Raw genomic sequence first — 27,269 nt, 5'->3', positions numbered from 1 at the left:
TTCACAATCTAGTATAGTTTCTGGAAGAAAAATATTATTACATTTTTAGGTTTCTCCTCAAACAACTTTGACAATTTTATCTAGTTGGTTGTTTTTCTATTTTCAATTCAGGTCATGGAGGAAATACCAGTAGTCGTTGCAGATTAGCTCAAAATATACTCTTTATCACAATAGAAAAGACATCAGTCTGTGTATCTTCTATGTACAGTTGCCGCTCTGACTCCCTGTCTGTCCTGGGAGAGCACAAAAATTGCCTCAAGCCCTCATTAGTATGTGGGTTTTTTCCCCCCAATAAAAACAGTTGAACTCTTCACTTAGGCACACCTTAGAAAACAGTAATGACTTTAGACAAAATCATTCCTCACACTTTCATAATTAGTTTGAGGTCTAGGTGCAGAAAGGGACAAAAGTTTAGTGTTAAATATCGGAAGACTTCCGCAGTTTTATATGTAACATCAGAAAAAAAGGAACTCCTACACGAGGCCATTCTCATGGTTTTCATTATCACATAGAGTTAATCAAAAACAGTGCAACCTGAGGCAAATATCACCCTGGGATGAAAATATTAAAGAGGAATAAAATATCTTAGTCTCTTGGATATTAATTAACCTTGAGAAAGCCCAAAGCAATACAAAATTAGACGTATTTATCTCTGAAATATTTTCCCCTAAATATCAATGAATGCAGAGCTGATAATACATGCATAATACATTATCAAATTTTGATATATCAAAGCCAAATTGCTAAGTACCTATCCTCACTGTCCGTTGGTCACATGGGGAGTGTTAAATATATACCAGCATAATTTAATGCACAGAACATTTATTTTATCATGAGACAACATGCTGAAATGCTACAGTGCTATTGTTTAAAAACGTCTAGAGCTAAATCACTGAAAACCGTATGGAATCCAGATGGCAAATTCTCAAGGCACAGGACTGGAAAAGAAAATTTTTTAAAGAGTTGTTTGGGTTTCTCAGTCTTGCAGCTTCCTAGCTTGCTTCTACCTTTCAGCACTAGCAAGAATTTTAATGCAAAGAAAGCAATTAGTAGAGCTGAGAAGCAGGATTTGTTACAGGACTGCTGCTCTTTTAAAAACATCTTTATTCCTGCTAAAATGGCCAGGGCTATTTAAGTTCTTGAGTTGCCCTGATTAATAATGAATAGCGCACATTAGTTTTATTTATTTATTTGTTTGTTTGTTTGGTTATGTCTGCATTGGGTCTTTGTTCCTACGTGCAGGCTTTCTCTAGTTGCGGCGAGCGGGGGTTACTCTTAGTTGCAGTGGTGGGCTTCTCATTGCGGTGGCTTCCCCTGTTGTGAAACAGGGGCTCTAGGCGTGCAGGCTTCAGTAGTTGTGGCACACAGGCTCAGTAGTTGTGGCTCACGGGCTCTAGAGTGCAGGCTCAGTAGTGGCGCACACTCTACGGAATGTGGGATCTTCCTGGACCAGGGCTCAAACCCGTGTCCCCTGCACTGGCAGGCGGATTCTTAACAACTGCATCAACAGGGAAGCCCTAAAGTAGTTTTATTTACCTAACTTTCTATTGCATGCAAGCTAATACACACATATATTATTTACATATTCTATATATCTTTCCACTATCTAAATTTCACAGGATATGGAATAACCAGTGAACTAATTTTCAAAATGTTTATATGTCATGTGTAACTAATAAAACAACTGGTTAGAGTATAGACAAATATCAAGAAAGCAAATGCAATTTCCTTAATTAAAATGTTAGACGTATAACCATGCTAATTCTCATTTTAATCAAATAAACCCAGACCTTATTATTAAAGACAAGTACTTCGATTGCAGAGTTTTAAATAACTTAATTGTATGTGGAAAATGTGGCTTGAAAATATAAACACAATTAAGACAATTTGTTTTAGTCTTTTTGGTCAGCCTTAGGAAGATAAAAGCCTTGCATATATTGAGATTAGATATTAATTTGTGGCTCTTTGTCACAATATTCCATTAAGTATGCTTGATTGTTCTTGCACAATAAACAACACTGTCTCCCTCCCAATTTTTTTGAAAGTTTTATTTATGTTAGTTCAAAATGCCTTTAGAAGTTGCCAAAATCTTCAGTATTTAATATATCACACATTCCACCTATTTGTTCTAAACACCTTAAATGAAGTAGTCGTTTTCCAGTAGTTTCCAGCATCAATTGACTTGTCTTGAACCAGGGTTTATATTAACAAAATGTAAATGGGATAACAGTTATTAGTGGTACAAAAACAACATTGGGGTAAGCTTCCTGACAGTATTATGTCAGTGACATGAAAGATGCTAAATCGTTTTGGTTTGGAACTTATCTGGGTTTCAATCAGGCTCAGCAGATTTGAGTAAGAAGTCCTTGTAGGCAGCTATTATGGTTTTACTTGTTTGTTTGTTTGGCTTGCTTTTTTTTTCTTTTTTGATCACCAAGGCACATACAAACATTAGCCTCAAACCTAAAGCCTTAAAAGAAGCCATTCTTTCGCTGGTGAAATTCTAATCTCATCTTATTACGTTGTCAATGAGCTGCAGAGATTTGCCTTGTCTTGTTAACATGATAGCAGACAGATGAGAAGAAATAAAAAGTACTGGCCTGTGAAAGCCAAATCAAAGAGCCAGATTGAAGGGATTCTCGAGTTACTCAGGTGAGGCCCTCAGCCCGTAACTAGTCACCCAGCTAATGGTCAGAATGCCGTAGGTTCCGTTTGGATGATCCAAACATTCAGACATGGTATTCAAATGTCTGCATAAATGGCTGAGAATTTGCCTTTTCTTTGTAAGCTTACTATACAATAAACAAAAGACTGGTATTTGATACTAACTAAACATAGAGAAGGAACAGACAATAACACTGGATGAATGTATTCAAGACACAAATCTTTATGTGGCATAGGAAAAACTTCAGGGTCCTACATTTCTTTAGCACAGATTTTTTATTGTCCTTGGTTGTAAACCTATCACCATTTACCAAAAATCATACTCATTTACAGAAATATCTAACAATATAAGTTACCTGAAAACATGGTAATGCTTTCATACAGGGAAACCTCAATAAAATAAGAGAAAGTTGCAGCTTTTATCACCAACTAAAGGATTTAGGAGAAAGAGTACTTGACAACACCCTTTTAAGAAATAATTTCAGTGTTGTTAAAATACTAGCAATACTAGCATTGTGTCTAAGAGCATTGAATTCTACAGACTAATAACTGCTTCCTGGACATTGAGGGTTTTTTTGTCAACTGCCAATCAAATAAATGCACCTTAATTTTTAGATTGAATTATGAAACCCAAAATGTTTATTCTATTGCTCTTTTCCTCTTATTTTCTTTTACATGTGACTTTGTGATTTCCTTCATTTGAAACACTTTTAACTTTAAAGGGAAATTTTACTCTGAAATTTTATCATAATATTTACTCATCAAATTTCAATATCATAATATTTACTCATTGAAATTTTATTTTGTATGCCTATTTACAAATTTTAGAATAAGAAAGTCAGCTTTCTTAAACAAAACAAAGTCTTGACTAGTAGTGGCATCTAGCATCACAAAGAAAAGTTGGTCAACTACTTTGCAAAATGTTGGGAAATTTATCAAATCAGCTAATACACTATCTCCTTGATCCATTTTCCAAGGGAAAATAAGCAGACATGATCAACTGATAGAAATGCACACCAAACCTAGAGATAATATACCATATAATATGAATGACAGTGTTCTTCAGAAGATACAATAAAGAAGCCAACAATGAAATATAATTTCTGGTTTGCTCACTGTCACGACATCATTTTCCCCTCCAATTTAAGAAAATATATTGGAATTCAAATGAACAAAAATAATGTTAGTGTACTGAAATATTGACTATGTCCTAATTTAAAAGATAAAAAGCAAGTCGTTCACAACCTTCAGTATCTTATTATGGGTAACAACTTGTGACACCTAAGAAATGATCAGGACCTGCTAGTGTTTTGGGTAATGATTTTAGAACTTTAGGATATATTATCATGGTAAGAAAGATGTCACAGATTCAATTCAGGATGGAACTGAGAACAGTTATTCCAATCATCTCTGTTAAGATGCTTCTTACTGATGATAAGCTATATTAAGAAAGTACATGACTCATGGCAGATACATTTCTTTCACAATTCAGCTGGACTCAGATGTGAGATGTTATGAAACTTAAGTGGTTATCTTAGAAAAGGGAAGAAACCATGGGACACAGGTCAGACTATAGAGCTTGTTCCTGTGGGAGTGGCATATGAGAAGAGGAGGCTAACTTGAGCTCCTTTCAGGCCAGTGCCCAGGAATGCAATGTCTACTGGGAGTGGGACTCCAAGGCAAATGGACAGTTAGTCTGGAATAGGTAACTTTTCAGATCTCAAATATTAGTTTGAGGTTTAGAACTAAAAAGGAACTGTAAACACCTACCATGAAACTAAAGTGTGGATCCAGCTGTATGCACTGAGCAATAGTATATCTGAAGACAACCTATACTCTAGCAAAACTAATCTAAGACTCTTATCTTCTAGGAGGCAGGATAGTGTAATGGTTGGGAGCATGATTCTGAAGGCTCAGTGCCTCACCACCTGTTAGCTATGTGATGTTGAGCAAATTAGATCATTTATCTGAGATCCAATCTTCTCATCTGTAAAATGGAGAATGGGCATAATGTCCAGGCCTAACCCAGGATGATGATGAAGACTGAATGAATGAAAAGCACTCAGCACAGTTCCTGTCACATAATAAACAAAATGTGTTGTTATTACTATTATTATTTTATTACTATTCCTTTCTTCTCTGGTTAGATTTATCTCAAGAACTGAATAGGGCTGGGTTTTTAAGTACAGCATCTCAGCTCCATTTAAGCATGACTAGAGAAGTCAGTCACCCACTACTGATATGTAAACAAATAGTTCCTGACCTAATGAAATTGAGTAAGTAGCACTGCTATAATAAATATAGGAGTATTTGTCACTGATGGATAAAGTGAGGCTATTCTAACACATCTTTCTATGTAATATTCTTATCTACTAACAAATTAAAATGCAATCAATCTATTTAATCTCTCCTCCAAACTACAGATTCCAGTTTAACACAAGAAAACATTAGATACCATGAATAATGTTTATCACTAATTTTAATTTTTCCCCTAAAATACAGGTTTAGATGTCAGAAAAATGAAATGCACCTCAAATGTGTAATCCAAGCTTAAGCTAGTCTCAGGTAAGAACTACTACTGTTACTACAACTATTACTCTTCCTTCTTTTTATCTTTACTCAAAATATGAGTAATGGATAATTAGAAAGAATCTTGGTGAAGTTACATATAGAAAGAAGTTTTCAATTCTCAACTTCCAAGTAAAAATAAGCACTGAAGCATCATGAAAGGAAAAAGAATTCTGCCTTGGATGATAGTATAAAAGCTTAACTTCTTTTGCCTCTGTGGTTGCCTTTGTTTTCTCCTCCAGATGTTCAAGCATCTGATATATCAATAAAAACCCTTTATTTGCAAGCCAGATTAGTTCTGATTTATTATACATATCCACAATTCTGATTTTCGGTGGCCAAAATAAGCAATTTTGGAGACTATGGGTGATTTTTTTCTGGGCTCCAGATTTAGACTGAATGAGTGGCCAGTACAAGTTTTGGGGCCTTGAGAATGGGAGGAAGAGGCACCACCAGCAGATATTCCAGAATATGAGAAGAATCCTTGATCCCTTCTGTGATGGTAGTTACATGAATAGACTATAAACAGCAAGACAATGCATTTTACCTTAATACCTGGCAGTTATTTGAAATATGAGATTTTTTTTCTGGGCCCTTATAAAGGACAGGCCTGAGGGCAAGCACTTGTAATTGGAAATAAGATCCTTAAAAGCTGATGTATTTAATTTCGTAAAGTTCTACTTGCCTACTACTCTATTCTCCCTCTTCCTACTCCCCTGATGCTAAGATATAAAGATAAGATACTCATTTCCAGATGAGTCCTCTGCTTGGATAAAATTTTGGATAATTTAGATACCTTTCATCTAACAACAAGAAAGCTCAAGGATGTAAGTCTGCCATGGTAACCTACATAATCAAATATGACTTGGTCAGTTTCCCACTATCAAGGATCATGATGCAATAAAGTAAACATTGATGTTAACTCAAATGTTAAGGCTATTTTTAATGATTTCTTAATGATCCTGCATCTCTTTTAGCAGTTCTGGAGGCCTGCAGAGGCATTAGAAGAGGTTTCAGAAAGCAGCAGTGAAACAGGACTACATAGCTTAGGTGTCCACACAATTCATACAGTTTACCTAATTCTCAGTAACTTTTTAAGAAATTTGTCTAGGATTAAGGGTTAGCTGAATTTGAACTCAGTTGCCCATGACACTTTCTTCCCCAAGCTTTATAATCAGACTCCCAGTTAACATTTAATGGTAGATGAATTATTGGCCCCAATATTTCTGACCTCCCTAATTGACACACTTTGACATGCAACTTTGCAGCTGCTCCCACTAAAGGCACAGTATTTTCATACTTTATGACTTTGAGCTCCGTCATATGACTTGCTTTGTCCAATGGAATGTGGGTAGAAGTGACAATTCTCTCTCTTTTTTTTTTTTTTGTGACAATTCTCTTTTACATGCTGAGCTTCTGGTGTCATCATGAGAACATACCTAAGCTAGGCTGCCAATCCAAAAAGGATGAGAAATACACAGAAGAGACATGAACTTGCAATCAAGCCTCACTATAGCTTGCAATCAAGCCTCACTAACCCCAGATCAGATCAGCTCAACCTCAGCTGACTTGTAAATACAGGAGTTAAAAAAATGGTTGCCATTTTATGTCATGGAGTTTTGGAGTTTGTTAAGTGGCACTAACTGATACACCTTTCTCATAGTTACCATTTTCTTAACTTTTAACCTCTTTTTTTATGTCTCCTTTAACTGCTCTCCACTTTTCTCATGTTTAAGATTCAACATCATTATCTTACAGAGCTGAAACAATTCAAGCCAACAGTTCATTAAGGTTTCCTTTTTATTAGTTTGCTTCAGAGAACCACTAACATTATAAAAAATATTGCTCAGATAAATTAGACAATGTTTAAAATTATGGTATAATCATCTGTATCAATATTGACTAGATGTATAAATTATACACTTTTCTAGTTTGATATGCTTGTCCTTTTATATGATGCTCTCATCAACGAACACTACATGTTCATAAATGATATTACTAAGTTAAGAGATCTATTACAGTATTTTTGGTGGTGGTGTTTGTTTGTTTATTTCTTTGCCACACCATACAGCTTGTGGGATCTTAGTTCCCCAACCAGGAATTGAATCTGGGCCCTCCACAGTGAGAGTGTGGCAACTTAACCACTGGACTGCCAGAGAATTCCCTATTACAGTTTTTTAATTAATTAACTCAATCTTGGAATTATTCAATTTGAGTAATACTACACATTTTGATGATTGTAAAAAAGGTAATTAACTATCTGATAAAGAATTCATCCAAACACTTAATTTTTAAGGAAAAATAAGAAACTTAAAGCAAATAAGACACCAAAGCAATTCTTAAGGAAAACTGATGATTACTGGTAATTCAGTTCTTTTTGATACAAGCCTTAAGTGATATAGTTTCACTATCTCATAAATTTAAAAAAATATATAATCCTCATGAGTTTCCAAACTTCATTTATTCAATAAACTTTCACCATAAACTTACTATTTGTGCTAGATACTTTGTATTCCATATTTTAAATTTACTGATATTTTGCATAGATATTCATCTTTTTATATTATTTATTATATCATTGAACTCTAAACATATTTCTTACAGGATATTTTAATGGATAATTAGAAAGAAGACAGAGATATTACTGCTTGGTTCCAGTTCACGTGTACTCTTTTCTGAACTACTAATTTAAATCTACTAAATATTTTGTAAGCCTGCAGTCTTGTTATTTTCTGATACATGTTCCACATTACCAATAGAACTGTATTTCTAAAAAAATTTTTTCTAAACAACATTATTTTTCAAGTCACTTTCAGGCTTAAAATTTTAAAGGACTTCCCCCATTGTCTATGGGATAAGGTTAAAAAGTTTGACTTTTTAATTAAAAAAAAAAGTTTTATTTCATTCCACTTAACTTTCCAACTTCATGCTTTTCCCTCAGTGAAGCATTCAAATGACAGTTGAAAAAGTTTCAAAATGGAATGAAGTAGGCTTGAGGACAGTAGCTGAGTATCTTATGATATTACATAATTAATGAAATGACCTACATCAGGTGAGAGGGAAATTTCTAGTTATATTCAGTAAGATTTCACTGCCAACTCTATTGCAAGTTACTTGAAAAATGATGTTGTTACAAAACAGGAGAATCTTAGTGACCATAATGAGTAATTAAAAGACAAATGTCAACTTAAAAAAAAAGGAAATAATCTAATCTATATCAAACACCTATCAAGTATCAGCCTACCTATAGCTAGATTTTGAGGTAAAGTGTAGAATAAGTTATGACCCAGTGCTCAAGGAGCTTGAAGTCTTGAGAGCAAACAATTAGACAAAATGTGATATAATTTCTTAATAATCAAATGTATTCTTGGCTTACATTAAGGAATATATTAAAAATTTGAGAGGGTTTTTCATATGCCTCACACAAAGAATTATACAGATAAAGCAAAGTCAAATCAGAGAAGTACAATCAAGATTATAAGAATTAAAATTATACCATATGAAGAATTGGGCATGTCTAGTTTACAGAAGTGAAACTGGGTGAGATCCTAAGAATTAATAATAATGATAATAATTTAATGAAATAAAATAATTGATGCTGGGGCTTCCCTGGTGGCGCAGTGGTTAAGAATCCGCCTGCCAACACAGGGGTCATGGGTTCAAGCCCTGGTCCGGGAAGATCCCACATGCCATGGAGCAACTAAGCCCATGCACCACAACTACTGAGCCTGGGCTCTAGAGCCCGTGAACCACAACTACTGAAGCCCACGTGCCACAACTACTGAAGCCCGCACACCTAGAGCCAGTGCTTGGCAACAAGAGAAGCCACCGCAATGAGAAACCCATGCACCACAATGAAGAGTAGCCCCCACTTGCCACATCTAGAGAAAGCCCTCGTGCAGCAACAAAGACCCAATGCAGCCAAATATAAATAAATTAATTAATTAAAAAAAATTGACTCTAACTGAACATTACCTATATACTAGGCATTCCTAGGCATTCTACTGTGTCAAAATTATGTAATTATACTATAGAGATTTGTTCTATTTTTATTTCTATTTTATAGATGAAGAAATAAGGTTTAGCATATCTAGTAATTTGCCCAAGGTCACAAAGTTATGGATTGAAACTTTAAATCCAGGTCTGCTTACTCTAGGGCTTGAGTTACTAACCATGATACTGCCTGTAGATACTGATGTGGATCAAATGATATCAAAGGAAAATGTATGAAAATATTTTGAAATGTATAAGGTACTTTAAACATGCTTATTATTTTTATTATTATTGTATTCATTAGGGCCAAGCAAGGATGAATGTGTAGAAGCCATAAATAATATTTTATGGAAAAAAAAAATTTTAAGTTAGAAGTCTTCAATGCAAATGTGAGTTTCTGAACTTGTACCAGTGAAGGTATTCAAACATAGCCTAGATGACCATTTGACTGAACTACTGCTGAAGATATGTAGGCATCAGGTGGGTGTCTACAAATTTTGAAAACATTTTATTTTTCATCAATCATAGTTTTTTGAAAACACAATTTAAATGTATTTGTATAGCATATGTTTTCTATTCTGTAAATAGATTTTTGTTTGGAGAAAGTCATTTTAGTTATCTTTATCTTTTTTTTTTTTTTTTTTTTTTTTTTTTTTTTCAGTACGCGGGCCTCTCACTGTTGTGGCCTCTCCTGTTGTGGAGCACAGGCTCCGGACGCATAGGCTCCAGATGCGCAGGCTCAGCGGCCATGGCTCACAGGCCTAGCTGCTCCACGGCATGTGGGATCTTCCCAGACCGGGGCATGAACCCGTGTCCCCTGCATCGGCAGGCGGACTCTCAACCACTGCGCCACCAGGGAAGCCCCTATCTTTATCTTATTTAGAAGCAAAGAAGTCACATAAAAATTATTTCAGGGAAAAGAGCTCTAAGGAAGTTTTCTGGTTCTCCTTTCCCATTGTTGGATGCTCTTACAGATATAGTCTTAAAACCAAAAATATTTTTTACCATACATCTCAGAATAAAATTATGCATATTTTATTTACAACCTGAATTATATTTTTTCAAAAGATTGATTTTGAGCTCCACAATAAAGATGGCATCAATTTATATTCTCTGATGAGTTCTATTTTATTTTTTTGAAATGTTTGCTAGTTGTGTTTCACAGTACTAGACAGTTTACCATCTAATTCAACTTTTAAGCTACATATTTTACTTTGGTCCTAAATAGTGAAAAATAGTCAATTTAGGGTATATTATTTTGAACATTTTTGTTTTATCTTTCTCATTTCCCATATTTTTGGCCCACTGTAGAGAAACATTAGTCCACTAATGTTAGATACAGATGGTGTCCATCTGGCATCCATCTCTGACTCTAAAAATGGAGGCATAAGGATACTCTGAAACACTAGACTTTCAAAATCAGATGTGAGCTAACAGCTCAAAGAAAAAGTTATTTGATCCATTCTGATTTTTTTCCCATAGTCCTCATCTTATATTACAACAAGATTAGAATAAATTTTTTTCTAAAAATAAGAGTTGTATCTTTAAGGTCACCACTTTGTCCTGTTCCAAGCCAGTTAACAAATATCAAAATCATTGATATCAACCAATCCTCCAGTTGGGGATTATCTCAAAAATTTCTCAGTAATCACGAACGTTTGAGACATCTTCCAAAGTTTTGTTCTTAGTGTATCAGTTCTTTGAATAAAAAAATTCAAGTATCTCAGACAAGAATGAAACTAAATAAAATAGGATAATCACTGCTTCACAAAATCTCCCCCTGCATTGGGTGCTAAAGGAGAAAAATGATCATGTTTCTCATCAGGGTCACCAGTAATCATAATTATCATTTAAATTCTATTTGGTTTATTTCCCCAAGATAGGATATACCATGACAATGCCCTTCAGGGATACTGTGAAGATATAAAAAAAGCTTCAAAAGCATTTTAGGTGTTCCCAGAGGAAGTGTTAACATAAATACAAAGATATGCCATGCATTTAATAAGAAAAACAGGCCTACACATTTCAGAAAGAAAATAAAAAACAGGAACAAATTCTTGAAATAAACACTTTTGTGAAAACAATATGTAAGAAACAGAATACCAATAGCAGTAATAACTTTAGTAAGCTTAATAGGGATGTTTTGAATAAATATCTAAAGGAAAAAAAATAAATTATGCTGTTGCCAATGTAAAGTTTTTTTAATTGTCAGATTTTTATATATATTTTCTCATGTATAGGTACTGGCTTCTATTAACAATTTTGCTACATTTAGAGATTTTACTGTATGTATGCATGTGTGCACTTTAGTTCTTCAACTTCAAAGAAGCTAAAAGTTATCTTTTAAACTAATATTCCCATATCTCAACAATATATAAAGGCATAATGTTTTCTAGGCCTGTATCATGTGTTTGTCACTGTGTATGACAGAAACAAATAAGCTAAGTCCAAACCATTTGCTAATGAATGAAAAGAAAGAAAGCAGAAACCCTGGATATTGTTCTCACCTTGGTCTAAAAGTCAATTTGGGGAGACATTGATTGGGTCCATCACATACCCTTTATAGATGAAGAAACTAAGATCCAAAGAGGTCATGTGACTTGCTCAATGCCATAGAAAAGGCATGCAGAACATTCTTTCACTCATGAACTTTGTATAACAGAAAAAAATGGAAATCTTATAATATTCTGCTGAAAGAATTTAAAAAAACATGCACACAAACATTTCTTCATTAGCTTGTATCCCTTGCATCTCCGTTGTGCTTAGGATAGTAACTGCCATGCATCAAGGAGTTAGCAAATATTTACTGAAAACATAAAGAAATATTTAAAAATAAGTACAGAAGCATTGGGTCCTTCAGTGAACACTTACCAATGAATCTTGAAAACCTCACTGAATGGTTGTTGTTAATATTGAAGAACCTGAATTACCAGGAAAAGATCTAGTTTTAGTCAGCATTTTTTTTAATTGGAGTATAATTGCTTTACAATGTTGTGTTAGTTTCTGCTGTACAATGAAGTGAATCAGCTATATGTATACATATATCACCTCCCTCTTGAACCTCCCTCCCACTTCCTACCCCATCCCACCCATCCAGGTCATCACAGAGCACTGAGATGAGCTCCCTGTGCTATACAGCTGGTTCCCACTAGCTATCCATTTTACACATAGTAGTGTATTTATGTCAAACCTAATCTCCCAATTCATCCCACGCTCCTCTTCCCCTCATGCCCACATGTCCATTCTCTACATCTGCATCTCTGTTCCTGTTCTGCAAATGGATTCATCTGTATTATTTTTCTAGATTCCACATATATGCATTAATATACAGTATTTGTTTTTCTCTTTCTGACTTACTTCACTCTGTATGACAGAGTCTAGGTTCATCCACATCTCTACAAATGACCCAATTTTGTGCCTTTTTATGGCTGAGTAATATTCCACTGTATATACGTAACACATCTTCTTTATCCATTCATCTGTTGATGGACATTTCGGTTGTTTCCATGTCCTGACTATTGTATATAGTGCTGCAATGAACATTGGGGTATATGTGTCTTTTTGAATTATACATTTCTCAGGGTATATGCCCAATAGTGGGATTGCTGGGTCATATGGTAATTCTATTTTTAGTTTTTTAGGGAACCTCCATACTGTTCTCCATAGTGGCTGTATCAATTTACATTCCCACCAACAATGCAAGAGAGTTCCCGTTTCTCCACACCCTCTCCAGAATTTATTCTTTGTAGATATTGTGATGATGGCCATTCTGACTGGTGTGAAGTGATACTTCATTATAGTTTTGATTTGCATTTCTCTAATAATTAGTGATGTTGAGCATCTTTTCATGTGCTTCATGGCCATCTGCATGTCTTCTTTGGAGAAATGTCCATTTAGGTCTTCCACCCATTTTTTGATTGGGTTGTTTGTTTTTTTAATATTGAGCTGCATGTGCTGCTTCTATATTTTGAATATTAATTCTTTGTCAGTTGCTTAATTTGTAAATATTTTCTCCCATTCTGAGGGTTGTCTTTTCATCTTGTTTATGGTTTCCTTTACTAATCAAAAGCTTTTACGTTTCATTGGATACCATTTGTTTATTTTTGTTTTTATTTCCATTTATCTAGGAGGTGGTTCAGAAAGGATCTTGCTGTGATTTATGTCATAGAGTGTTCTGCCTGTGTTTCCCTCTAAGAGTTTGATGGTTTCTGTCCTTACATTTATGTCTTTAATCCATTTTGAGTTTATTTTTGTGTATGGTGTTAGGGAGTGTTCTAATTTCATTCTTTTACATGTAGCTGTTCAGTTTTCCCAGCACCACTTATTGAAGAGACTGTCTTTTCTCCATTGTATACTCTTGCCTCCTTTGTCATAGATTAGATGACCATAGGAGCATGGGTTTATCTCTGGGTTTTCAATCCTGTACCATTAATCTATATTTCTGTTTTTGTGCCAGTACCATATTGTCTTGATTACTGTAGCTTTGTAGTATAGTCTGAAGTTGGGGAGCCTGATTCCTCCAGCTCCATTTTTCTTTCTCAAATTGCTTTGTCTATTCAGGCTATTTGTGTTTCCATACAAATTTTTTGTTCTAATTCTGTGAAAAATGCCATTGGTAATTTGATAGGGATTGCATTGAATCTGTAGATTGCTTTGGGTAGTAGAGTCACTTTCACAATATTGATTCTTCCAATCCAAGAACATGGTATATCTCTCCGTCCATTTGTGTAATCTTTGATTTCTTTCATCAGGGTCTTATAGTTTTCTGAGTACAGGTCCTTTGCTTCATTATGTAGGTTTATTCCTAGGTATTTTGTTCTTTTTGTTGCAATGGTAAATGGTATTATTTCCTCAATTTCTCTTTCTGATCTTTCGTTGTTAGTGTATAGGAATGCAAGAGATTTCTGTGCATTAATTTTGTATCCTACAACTTTTACTAAATTCATTGATTTGCTCTATTAGTTTTCTGGTGACATATTTAGGATTTTCTATGTATAGTATCATGTCATCTGCAAACAGTGACAGTGTTTCTTCTTCTTTGCCAATTTGGATTTCTTTTATTTCTTTTTCTTCTCTGATTGTCATGGCTACAACTTCCAAAACTATGTTGAATAAGAGTGGTGAGAGTGGACATCCTTGTCTTGTTCCAGATCTTAGAGGAAATGTTTTCAATTTTTCACCATTGAGAATAATGCTTGCTGTGGTCTGTCATATATGGCCTTTATTATGTTGAGATAGGTTCCCTCCATGCCCACTCTCTGGAGAGTTTTTATCATAAATGGCTGTTGCATTTTGTCAAAAGCTTTTTCTGCATCTATTGAGATGATCATATGGTTTTTATTCTTTAATTTGTGAATATGGTTTATAACATTGATTGATTTGCATATATTGAAGAATCCTTGCCTCCCTTGGATAAATCCCATTTGATCATGATTTATGATCCTTTTAATGTGTTGCTGGATTCTGTTTGCTAGTATTTTGTTGAGGATACTTGCCTCTATGTTCATCACTGATATTGGTCTGTAGTTTTCTTTTTTGGTGTTATCTTTGTCTGGTTTTTGTATCAGGGTGATGGTGGCCCCGTAGAATGAGTTTGGGAGTATTCCTCCCTCTGCAATTTTTCAGAAGAGTTTGAGAAGAATAGGTGTTAGCTCTTTTCTAAATGTTTGATAGAATTCGCTTGTGAAGCCATCTGGTCCTGGACTTTTGTTTGTTAGAAAATTTTTAATTATAGTTTTAATTTCATTACTTCTGATTGGTCTGTTTATATTTTCTAATTCTTCCTGGTTCAGTCTTGGAAAGTTGTACCTTTCTAAGAATTTGTCCATTTCTTCCAGGTTGTCCATTTTATTGGCATATAGCTGCTTGTAGTAGTCTCTTATGATCCTTTATATTTGTGTGGTGTCAGTTGTAATTTCTCCTTTTTCATTTCTAATTGTATTGATTTGAGCCCTCTCCCTTTTTTTCTTGATTAATCTGGCTAAAGGTTTATCAATTTTGTTTATCTTCTCAAAGAGCCAACTTTTAGTTTTACTGATCTTTGCTATTGTTTTTGTTGTTTCTATTTCATTTATTTCTGCTCCTTCTACTAACTTTGGGGTTTTTTTGTTGCTGTTGCTCTTCTTCTCCCTCTAGTTGCTTTAGATGTAAGGTTAGATTGTTTATTTGAGATTTTTCTTGTTTCTTGAGGTGTGATTGAATTGCTCTAAACTTCCCTCTTAGAACTGCTTTTGCTGCATCCCATAGGTTTTGGGCCATCATGTTTTTGTTGTCATTTGTTTCTATGTATTTTTTAATTTCCTCTTTGATTTCTTCAGTGATCTCTTGCTTATTTAGTAGCATATTGTTTAGCCTCCATGTGTTTGTGTGTTTTCCAGGTTTTTCCTGTAATTGATTTCTAATCTCATAATGTTGTGCTCAGAAAAGATGCTTGATACAATTTCAATTTTCTTAAATTTTCCGAGGCTTGATTTGTGACCTGAGATGCAGTATCTTTTTTTTTTTAATAGAAGAGACTTTATAGTATATTTTAGAAATATTTTCATTTGAAAATGCTTAAAAACTTTATTTACTTAAATGTGTCAGAAAACTATCTTGGAAGCCCATTACATTTTACATCTTCTGCAATGAAGCCAGAACAATGAAAGATTATGATAAATATTTTAAGTAATATAAACAATAATTTAAGTAATTATTATGATAATGCAAACACTGAAAGTTTCTATTGACAATTGTCATTCTACATACCACAATTGGGTTGGAAAATATTGTTTTGCTAATTCATTTTGTTTTTTTGTTTGTTTGTTTTTGTTCCAATATACTACTGCACTTTATTTTTATTCAGTGACAGGAATGTCTACCTAGATAAGCATCATTTATTTTTAAAAAAGGAAGAAAGGAAGAGAGAAGAAAAACTAAAAGCATGAAAGTAAAAAGGGTTTTTTAAATATATATATATATGACCATAAGCACAAAATAAGCTAAAAAAAATAAAAAGCAAGCTTTGTGCTGATGATTCCAGAGGTGTTTGCATGGGTCCTGGAGGGAGGCTGCCTAGTTCTATGTCCTGAAACTGACTTCCTGGTTGTATGATGTTGACAAATGACAAGACCTCTCCATACCTGACTTTTCTTTTCCCTAAAATGGGTAATAACAATACCCAACTGTTAAGACAGATGTGAGGTTTAAATAAAGTGATTAAATATTTTGAAGATTAAATGTGTTTAAACAGAGCTTTAACAATGCCTAATAAATAATAAGCAGTGCATGTTGTCAGTATTACTATTATATAAATCTTTAGTCTCAAAGGAAGCATTACTACTCTCACCATTATGAGAAAAAAGATTAAAAAAAAAAGTTGTCACAAAGCAAAGATAGTGATTTTTGGATCTTGTCCTCCTAACCCTTATATAATTCAGCCTGCCAGAACCTAGAGAGAACAGAGGAGTTAAGCCAGAGATTGATAAAAGCAAAATGCATACTTTATCCCTGATAAGTATTTGACAGATGTGATTGTGGATCTGACAAAATCCCTCTATATTTGGTACAATTTCTTTACTCCAATTATTATAGGATGACAGTGACATAACTTGAGTATAGATATGTTAAAAATAAAGCTGATGGTCTCCAAGTAGGATGAACCTCCTCTTGACAAAAACCTTTATATGAAGACTAGACCACTATCTGCCAGGAATGCCTTAAGGAAGAGATATGTTGGGATGTCCTGAAAGATTGCTGGCAATTCTAAAATGTTCCAAAAATCCATTCAACTTGGGTTACATATAATCTCTGATTAAAAAAAAAAAAGCAAATTAAATTAACACCATAAACAATATCGCAAAAGATTCCCCAGCTTTTAAAAGAGCCAACTCTTGGGCCTCCCTGGTGGCGCAGTGGTTGAGAGTCCGCCTGCCGATGCAGGGGATACGGGTTCGTGCCCCGGTCTGGGAGGATCCCATATGCCGCGGAGCGGCTGGGCCCGTGAGCCATGGCCACTGGGCCTGCGCATCCGGAGCCTGTGCTCCGCAACGGGAGAGGCCACAACAGTGAGAGGCCCGCATACCGCAAAAAGAAAAAAAAAAAAAAAAAAAAAAAGAGCCAACTCTTTTTAAAACTACAAACACATTAACTGTAAGAAAATATACAGGGAATTCCCTGGCAGTCCAGTTTTTAGGACTCTGCACTTTCACTGTTGAGGGCCTGGGTTCAATCCCTGGTCTGGGAAGCTGTGCAGCCAAAAAATATATATGTATACACAACTGCTTACAAGTTCATCTTATCTATTCCCTAAAGGATTTCTAATCTATGGTTGTGAAGAGTTAGCTAATAGGTCCTACACTGAGAACATAAAAATAAAATAAACAAGAACTAACTGTAGAGCTTTATGAAGACTTCTCAGACATTTTACAAATCCAGATGCCTTCTCCCTAAATTGAACTAAGATACTGCTGAAGAATCAAATCATTTTGATGGTGCATCTACTCAACAGTTGTCTCTCTTCAGAAAATCACTTAATGATGTTTGGACTATTTCCACCTGTCAGCCCTGCCCCATGTGAGAGCTAACTATTTCTCCTTGTCAGAGCTGGAAAATGCCAATATTTAAGGTCTATCATCCTGAAGTGGCTAAGTCCACACTGAGAGAGTTTTACCATCTGCTGGCTCTCTTCCTTCCCTGATCACTGTGCTTAGGGAAAGAAAACATGTGTACATGTGTATGTTTTCCAAAGCAAATGAGAATGAACTTTCAAATTAAATGCCCTTCAGAAACAAATTTACCCACTTGAGCTTTGCTCACTGGCTGAGGCAACTGAAAACCAAAACAGGATGTTTTTCTGAAAGCAGTGGCTGGCTTACCTTACTTTCTCATTATAAAGAGCAACCACCCACCTGTGTGTTACTGTTTTGCTCCAGAGGAAGGAGGGGATTGGGGGATATATGTATACATATAGCTGATTCACTTTGTTATACAGCAGAAACTAACACACCAATGTAAATCAATTCTACGCCAATAAAGATGTAAAAAAAAAAATCAATGTAGGTTACTTAAATCTCGAAAATTAAAAGTCCTTCAAAAACCCTAACGTTTTTCAGGGATCTGTGACAACTCTTTGGTCCAATTTCTATTGTTTTTTCATGTCCTTCACAAGTGCCTCCACCTCCAAAATTGGTTGTATTCTTTTGTCATCTTCTTAAGAATGAAGTTAGTGTTTCCCTTTAGATCCTAGCAGTCATTCCAGAAATCTCTAACAAAAAATATCTACTGAACCTGTACAGTCTTCTCTGAGGTGAATGTTTTTATCTTCACTTTGTAGAGTAAAAAAAAAAAAAAAAAAAGGTAGCAAGCATTGTTGGTTGGCTGCAAAACAAAGAAATTCAGGGAACCACATTTTCCTGGCATTTCTGAAAAAAGTGCTGAAAAACTCAGAAGAAAAAGGCCTTAAGATTTCGAATCTAGTTGTAAGGCAGGATTCAGGATATACTCTAAGGTAGAATAATAGATGAATGTCCCATTCTTTCTAATTTTTATTTATAAGATATTTTTTATTATTATAAAAATATTCCAGCTTTTGTAAGACTTAGGAGAGGGCCTTCAGGCTATGGTATGAAGAGGGTGGTAAAAAAACCTGCTAGAGCTTTGGCTAAGAAGAGCAGAAGTCTGAATCCTTCTTGCCTGAGACACTGCCATCACCCCTACCCCTCCCTCACCTCCCAACCCACTCCCACCCTCCCCATGCCCCGTTCCTGATCCAGCTCAGCTCAGTCTGCAAAACTGGTAGTTTTACCAGAGAGAGTCTGTCCATGGTGACCAGCAGAAGGATTCAGGAGGGGATAGGCAAGGGATTGGGGTGGGAGTGTGAGTGGTGGGCAAGAGGGTGAATCCCACAGAAAACAAAAAGGGAAAACATGTAGCTTTGCCAGCTTAAAGTTGAAATCTAGTTAGGGATCAATACTGGATCAGCCAAAAGTTTAATCAGAGATCAGTTCATGTATGTGAGAGAGCCATAGATGTACTAGATAAGACTTGGCTGACCAGAAAACTATGTACGTATGCAGAGAAAGCCAGAGTAGCCCTGCAGGAAGAAAAAGCCAAAGCAGACTTCAGAACTTGCTGAACATTGAATGTGCTCTTCAACCACACACAGTTATATTAGTAGAGGGTAGAAGCCTTATGGAATTGAAGCATTTGAGCACAAGCTTAACCCAAAACACTAGGCTATGCAGACACAAGGGTGAGCCTTAGGAAGCCAAGCTAAAAAGAAAAATAAGAATAAAAAACTGACCAGACACATCAACAGTCATATACCAGAGGGGACACAAATTCTGCAACAACAAAAATTCAGAGACAAAGGTCAGGATCAATAGTTACTATATTATTTTAAATGTTCAGTTTTCAACTAAAATAATTTTAAAAAACATATAAGGTAACGGGAAAGTGTGACTCAGAAATAAAATCAGTCAATAGACACTGACTCTTAGCAGGCCCAGATGTTGAATTAAGCAGATAAAGACCTCAACACAATTATTATAAATATGTTCAAATAATTAAAAGAAACTATGTTCAAAGAATGAAAGGAAAAATTGATAACAATGATTCAACAGACAGCGTATCTCAGTAGATAAATAAAGGCTTTAAAAATGGAATTGCAGCATCCATTATTATTATTTTAAAACTTAAAATGCCATTGATAGTCTATTTATTTTATTTTATTGCTTATCGTATTTTTGTGAACATAAAATAGTATTTACAAAAGGTCCCCTGAAACCTATTAACCTATTTTCCAAATAATTGGCTTGAATCAAACACAATTTTTTTTTTTCTTTTTGCCATGAAGACTTACAGGAGCATATAATCCTTGTGGTTGAGGTGGGAAGGCAAGATTCCAAAATTTCATTTGAAAATTTAATCTCTTTTCCAAAGAAGCAATTTCAGGCTAACAAAAACTCTCAACTCATGATGTCACTAATATTGTATTAGTAGTACATGCTATCAAAGACAGAAATGCATTCTGAAAACCACCCCAGTACACTAAGGAGACATCATCTACTACAGTCCCTTACTTTCTCATTATAAAATAAAATGGAAGTAGGTACCCACTCCTTCACTTTATAAATGATGCCAAGGTCCAGAAAGTGTAAAAAAAAAAAAAAACAGTGTTCAAGTTCACAAAAAGAATAGAAAAATCAAAACTAGATGTTAGATTTCCTGATTTCTAATCTAGTGCTTCTAAGGTTATTCTTTAAGCACAGGATTTAAAATCTTTGGGATGCAGTAAACATATTTAAGTGATTTAAGAATGGCTTTAGATTACCAAGAACCCAGTTACATTATGATTAATATTATGATAAGCGTACAGGTCTCAAGGTTTATTCGCTAATGTTTATTAAGCCAGGCAGTATTCTGAACATTTTATGTGTACTATCACACTTAATAGTTTCATGAGGTACTTATCTCATTTACAAATGAGAAAACTAAAGCTCAGAGGTGTTAAATAATTGTATACAATGGTAGAAATAGGAGAACTGAGTTTACAACAATAATCACAACTAATTATTTTGGGCATTTACTATGTGTTGGGCATTCTTCTAAGCACTTTATACATAGGAACACATTTAATTCCCATAATAAACCTGTAAGGTAGTTACTCTCAGCTTCCCCATTTTACGGATGAGAAAATGAATACACAGAGAGCTTGAGTAATTTTCTCAAGGTTATACAGGTAATAAGGAGTGATAGCAGGATTTGAATCCATGCAGAATTTCAACCTAGCCAATATGGACTTGTGCTACATAGCCACGCTCTTACCTACTATCCTCATATTACTATTTGAAAGCCAGATTTTTAAATCACTACATTGAAAGGCCTATCATACCTCGGTATTTTTCTAGTAATTGTTTGCTCTCTCATGGACCCTAAAAAGCAGTCTATGAATTAAATAGTTTAGGATAAAATTAACATGTTCTAACATTGGTTGGAATGATAAAAGATATTCTTGCTCTGAATTCCTCTAGCATCAGTGTCTATTGTAATCAGTGTCTTTTAAAACAGTTATTACTTACTTGTTTACATAGACAAGTCTGGGATTCATTTCCATCTCTAATATGTCATGGTGCTGTGTTTAACATATATTTTTTTAGCTAAATTACTGAAGCACTAATTTTCAGTAGTTTTATTAAAACAGAGAAAAAATACTTTCAGGGCTGATTTGATTATTTACAAATAGACATTAAGCACAAGAAAAATGAAATTGTATTGTAAGGAAAAACTCTATATTTTCTATGGAGGTAATAGTAATATTGAAGTGTATTTGAGTAAGATTTTTAAAGTTAAAATATGAAAGGAAACACGAGTCAGGTCAATATGAGTAATTTTGCTTATCATATTTAACATTACATTAACTAACACCCTTACCTCCAAAATTATTTTGGAGAATTAATAAAAACAACAACTGATATATAAAAGATGAATCACTTTTTGGCAATTAATTTAATTCTGAGGCAAGAGAATAGCTTTCAAATAGACTTAAGATACTATTTCTTACTAGTTTTGTGGATCTCAATCACTTATAACATATGTCAAATGGTCTTTTAAAGTATGCCATTCTTTTCTATTATAACATTTCCATTCTAGTCTGTCAATATTTGTCCTAAGAGTCCATATTTTTCCTACTCTACAGTTTTTCAATCCAAGAATTCTTCTCTTTTAATTTTTTATTTATATTTTTATTCCTTTGTGTTTCTTTCCTTTGAAGTTGCATCTTTCCCCCCTTCAATGTCCCTTCTTACCCAAAATACTGCATCCTTCTTTATAAGATTTTTATCACCCCTTAGTTATTTAAAGTTTTCAGATAGCAACTAATATTGTCTACTGTGTTAATTTAAAAAAATGTTTGCACATACATTATCTCATTCATTCTCATAACAACATTGTGAAATATGTATTATTATTCCCAGTTAATAATAAGGAAAAAGATACTCTTTAAAGTTAATTGAACTGCCCAGAATCATTATGTTGAAGGTAACAGAAGTAGATTTTTAACCCAGATATATTAACTCCAAGCTACATTCTTTACTACACCAAGATGGCAGAGAAGAGGAGCTGATTATTTACTTGATTAAATATTAATCTACATGTTTAATGACAATCTGCTATATGCTCTGGACTTTAAACACAGTGAGAGAGCCAATTATTCAATCTAATAATTATTGAGAACCAACTAAACAAAGCTGTATATTGCACAGAGCTTGAAGCTGAAAGAGAAATTAAGAAATTAAAATCCATACTCCCGGGGCTTCCCTGGTGGCGCAGTGGTTGAGAATCTGCCTGCTAATGCAGGGGACACGGGTTCGAGCCCTGGTCTGGGAGGATCCCACATGCCGCGGAGCAACTAGGCCCTTGAGCCACGACTGCTGAGCCTGCGCGTCTGGAGCCTGTGCTCCGCAGCGAGAGGCCGCGATAGTGAGAGACCCGCGCACCGCGATGAAAAGTGGCCCCTGCTTACCACGGCTAGAGAAAGCCCTCGCACAGAGATGAAGACGCAACACAGCAAAAATAAACAAATTAATTAATAAAAACTCCTACCCCCAACATCTAAAAAAAAAAAAAGAACGTGCCGTATAAAACATAAACAAAATTCAAAAAAAAAAAAAAATCCATACTCCCTCTCTTAAAGAGATGACAGACTAAATGATAAAGTCGGCTATGCATGCATGAAAAGAAAATAAATGCCTGATATTAAGTGCAGACTGATGTCTTTAGATAATTACATGCCACAGGAATTTCATGAAAAAAATAAAAGATCACTTTGAGTTAGAAGGTAGGAGAAAATGTAATGCACGTGGATGGATCTAGGTGGACCCTAAATGATGGTGCTTTGCAGAAAAGTGGACAGCACAGAGAAAACATTCTAAGAAATGGAATGGGCCAGGATACAGAAGAAAGTACAAAGGCATGTCAAGGAAGTTTTAAAGATCCATGAAGACATAAGTAATGTCTACTACTAGGAGGGGGACATAAAAATACTACCAAGTGCTAAGTTATCAGAAGAACTGTAGATCATATGGAAGACTGAAAATGTGAAATGCACCAACGACTCCAAACATATACAATAGCTAGCCAAAATGCAGCAAAACTATTTTTAATAAAGCTGAACTTTTAAACAGAAAAGAGCAAATTTTAAGTGTCAGAAATGAAGAGAGGGCTTCCCTGGTGGCGCAGTGGTTGAGAGTCCGCCTGCCGATGCAGGGGACACAGGTTCGTGCCCCGGTCTGGGAAGATCCCACATACCGCGGAGCGGTTGGGCCCGTGAGCCATGGCTGTTGAGCCTGTGCGTCCGGAGCCTGTGCTCCGCAACGGGAGAGGCCACAACAGTGAGAGGCCCACATACCGCAAAAAAAAAAAAAAAGAAATGAAGAGAAATTTCAAATCTGTAGCAAGTTGGTAATTGCATTATATTTGAGGCTTGGGACCTGGGATGGTTAGTAAAATCTTATAAAAATCTAGGCCACAATCATTGTGCAGGGCAGGGAGTTGGAAAAGGTCTTCTGAATAACACTGAGAAGGAGAGAGCTGCTGTGCTATTAACAGGAACCAGAAATACTGCATCACTGACACAGGAATTTAGCCCAGAACTGAGTACTCCCCTCCCCACAACAGTAAGCTATGAGCAGAGATAGTGTCCCCCAGGAGAAATCAGATCCCCAAATCTGAGTGACACGCAGATGTGTAGCCCATATACATACTATATATATGATACAGAAACAATAGACTGAGAATATAACGTAAAAACTGGTCCTGAGTTACTAAAACCCTTCCTGTCTGGGATAGGAAAGAGTTTGCTATAATTGAGAACAAGAAAGAAGGTAAAGGATGGAATAGAATCCATAAAACAAGAACAGGGTATCATTTTAAAAAAAATGTTGACTGGGAAAAAATATGAAATGTCCAGGATTTAAGAAAGATGTGTTCCCTTATCTAGAAAAGGCACACAGGGACTTCCCTGGTCAGGACTCCTCTCTATCACTGCCGATGGCCTGGGTTCAATCCCTTGAATCCCTGGTGGGGGGAACTAAGATCCCACAAGCCATGTGGTGTGGCAAAAAAAAAAAAAAAAAGGACACACAAAATCCAGTAGGGTAATATAAAGAAATTCACTCATAGATATATCAAGCCCAGAAAATACTTTGCCGTTGTCTCTCTGTTCATTCTCAGTCTTCTCAGCTTCTGTAAATTTTATTAGCAATACACAGGAGCTAATCCTATATGGAATGTGTTTTAAGTTTTCCTTCATAAACTGTATCCTGGGTGATAGCCTCAGTTTTATATTCAAACTGACTATCTATTCAGATGTACTTAAATTGATCCTTTAAACTATTTAGTATATATTTTACAATTCAATTACCATATATATGTATATATACATATATACATATACACACATACATATATATTTCCCATTCAAGAATAGGGTTAAAAAAAGACATTGTAAGGTATAAAAGACTTTAAAAGTTTACTGGTAAAGACCCTTGCTGAAATAACTAGTAAAGGATGTACTTCAACAAAAAGAAAAAAAAAAGAAATTAACCCCCCCCCCCCCCAGAAAGGGAATAATAAGAAACAATAACGAACAATGGAATTAGTCAAATAAAAAGATAAATGGGACTGGGTGAGGGCATCACCAGAACCAAGAAGTGCTGTGAGGTACTGTAAATATTTGTTGTTAAATTAAACAAAATAAGTATTGAATTACATAAATAACTATATTTTTAGGATTTAAAAGCAAGGTGCAATAACGATAATACAGTAGAACAGATGGCAGGTTTGGAGGGAAATTAAAGCACTCAGGTTCTTATACTTGTTAAGGGACTGATCACCTTTAGACTTTTCTGAAAAATAGTAAAGTTGTGTGCATTTAGATATTTTAAATATTTTGGGAAGGCCATTAAAATTAATGTAATAGTATATATAACTTTGAAACCAGAAGAAGAAATGAAGAAAACTACATTAATCCAACACACTCAGAGAAAGAAAAAACAGTCAATAAATAGATTAAAATAAAATGATCAAAGTCTAAGTATATCAGTACTTATAAAAGTAGAAGATGGGTGTGTGGGCAAGGAGGAGCATTTGAGGAAGATTTCCTTGGGAAAGTAATGCTGAGATTCCCAATTCCTCCTTCCTAAGAGTGTGTGTGTGTGTAGTAGGAGGGTGGTGAAATGATGAATGATTACCCCCTTCCATCTAGAAGGGTTTGGCTTCAACAGGACACCAAGAGTGCTTCTTTTCCCAGGGACTGAGGCATGACTCCTGCTTGAGACATTGCCAAGTTGCAATTAAGACTAACTAACAGTGGTCCTGGAGGCAGGAATGTGCTGCTGCCCCAGGACTGGACTACCCTCCCAAGGGTCTGTATAGGTCTAGGTTTTATGGCTATTTCTCTTGGACCAGATATGGACCACATAGACAGAGAGCAGGGCTAGGGCCATTTTAAGTACTACCCTAGAAAACTGCCTTGAGAGAGGAAGAATGAGGGGGATCAGTAGCATGAGCTGTGTGGTGCAGACCACCTGTAAAGTAAAGGCTGTAGGAGGACCCCTAAATGTGGGGAACAGAATGCTCTGCCTGATTCTTGACAGGTACAGGTGAAAGATCCGGAATCTCAGATCCCACAAGAGTATCAGCTTTAACCATCTGCCAGATGCAGAAAGCACAAAGCCATCCAACTAAGAAAGAACAGTCCTATCTCATCCTTCCTTCCTTGCTCACTGACAGCCCCATGAAATGCTGGCAGACCAAGCAAGCAGCTATCAAAGAAAAAGTGGGTATCTTTTAATCAAAAGAAAATGTTTTTATTAGCATAAATACTGGGGAAAAACAGACTTTTGAATAAAAAGCATCAATGGGGATTAAGGATATAACATAATGATAAATGGAACAAACCACTAAGAAGATATATTCATCGTGTAATTTTATGCACCTAACAATGTGATATTGAAATACTTCAAATAAAATTAATAGCATTATGGGCTTCCCTGGTGGCTCAGTGGTTGAGAGCTCGCCTGCCGATTCAGGGGACCCGGGTTCATGTCCTAGTCTGGGAAGATCCCACATGCCATGGAGTGGCTAGGCCTGTGAGCCATGGCCGCTGAGCCTGCGTGTCGGGAGCCTGTGCTCCACAACGGGAGAGGCCACAACAGTGAGAGGCCCGCGTACCTCAAAAAAAAAAAAAAAATTAATAACATTACAAGGACAATTCGAAAAAAAGTCTCACTAAATCTTTCTTAAAAAAGTGATACATCAAAAAGAATAAAATAAGTACAAAAAAGAATTGAACAATATATTCATCTATCAATCCAATAGTTATATGAGGGAATTTTGTGTCTTAAAAAATAAAGAATACACATTATTTTCAAGAATTGAATATTTATTTAAATTGCTGAAATGCCAGCATAAGAAGGAAGTTTTAGCAAAATCCAGAGATAATATAATGTAGATCATATATTAATCTATGAAAGACAGCAAAAGAAAAATTTTTACTATATTACTCTTAATTCTAATTGAGTTATGGATTAAAATGTATTTATGTTTTAAATATCTAGAGATATAAAATACTGGATTGGTACAGATTAAGTCTCATCTAAACTATTATTTGAAAGGAAATTTATAGCCTTCAATAAATACATTAGGGGAAAATGGAAAAATAATGAACCAACATTAAATTTAAGAAGTTAAAAAGGAAAACTGAGTAAATTCAATGAAAATAGTAAGAAAATAACAGAATTGAAATTAGTGAAGTAGAAAGTAAAGTAACATTAGAGATCATTTTTTATGCTTAACCTTTGAAAAGATTAATAAAATGTATTTCTGGAAAAATTGATTAGAGGAAAAAAGGATAAGAGCAAATAAATATTACAAAGGAAAAAGAACATAACTACAGATAAGGCCATAATTTAAAAATATAAGGAAGTTCTACAAGCAACGTTATGCCAATAATTTTGAATTCTTAGATGAAAAAATAGGAAAGGCTATTCAATTTATTTTTAAGA

The sequence above is a fragment of the Mesoplodon bidens genome (genome assembly GCF_964165515.1).
Source record: "Mesoplodon bidens genome assembly, chromosome: 4".
NCBI lineage: Eukaryota > Metazoa > Chordata > Mammalia > Artiodactyla > Ziphiidae > Mesoplodon > Mesoplodon bidens.
The sequence above is the reverse complement of the archived record's forward strand: the minus strand, read 5'-3'. Positions refer to the sequence as shown.